At 46.1% G+C, this 862-nt stretch overlaps 1 non-coding gene across 1 annotated transcript; it reads left to right on the forward strand.

Annotated features, from left to right (window-relative positions):
* The first annotated feature begins 329 nt into the window (after positions 1 to 329).
* Trnas-cga (transfer RNA serine (anticodon CGA)) lies at positions 330 to 404 on the forward strand. The gene has a single exon. It is a non-coding gene; the product is annotated as a tRNA-Ser (tRNA).
* Positions 405 to 862: the final 458 nt, after the last annotated feature.

Here is an 862-nt window from a genome sequence, read left to right on the forward strand (position 1 = left end):
TAAAGCTGTGAGTACCGGCCGTGAGTCGTGCTTCCGTAGCTCAGTTGGTAGGGCACTTGCCCGTGAAAGGCAAAGGTCCCGAGTTCGAGTCTCGGTCGGGCACACAGTTTTAATCTGCCAGGAAGTTTCATATCACCGCACACTCCGCTGCAGAGTGAAAATCTCATTCTGGAAACATCCCCCAGGCTGTGGCTAAGCCATGTCTCCGCAATATCCTTTCTTTCAGGAGTGCTAGTTCTGCAAGGTTCGCAGGAGAGCTTCTGTAAAGTTTGGAAGGTAGGAGACGAGGTACTGGCAGAAGTAAAGCTGTGAGTACCCGCCGTGAGTCGTGCTTCGGTAGCTCAGTTGGTAGAGCACTTGCCCGCGAAAGGCAAAGGTTCCGAGTTCGAGTCTCGGTCGGGCAACCAGTTTTAATCTGCCAGGAAGTTTCATATCAGCGCACACTCCGCTGCAGAGTGAAAATCTCATTCTGGAGATAATGGCTTACCTATTTTTCTAGCTACACTGAGCTTTTCAAGATTTCGTGATATCTTGATGTGACTGTGGTTCCATGATAAACATGTAAGGGAAGAAAGCAAAGCTGCTTGTGAATCAAACGTTGAACATATAACGGCTGTGTTTGAAATGTTCATTGATGCACGCATTTCGTGTAATGTCCCTGGGCCTTATATTACAGTTTATGAGCATCTGTGAACTTTCAGGGGACGGTGTGTATTCAAAGTGTACATTCCTTCGAATCTTGGAAACTATGGGTTAAAAGTGTGACCTGCTGTAGATTGTGAGACCAATTATGTCATAAATGCAGAAGTATATACGGAGAAATCTGTTGAAGGAAGGGTAATAAATCAAAGGAAACAAGTGG

This window comes from Schistocerca nitens, chromosome 1 (genome assembly GCF_023898315.1).
Source record: "Schistocerca nitens isolate TAMUIC-IGC-003100 chromosome 1, iqSchNite1.1, whole genome shotgun sequence".
NCBI classification, from domain to species: Eukaryota; Metazoa; Arthropoda; class Insecta; order Orthoptera; family Acrididae; genus Schistocerca; species Schistocerca nitens.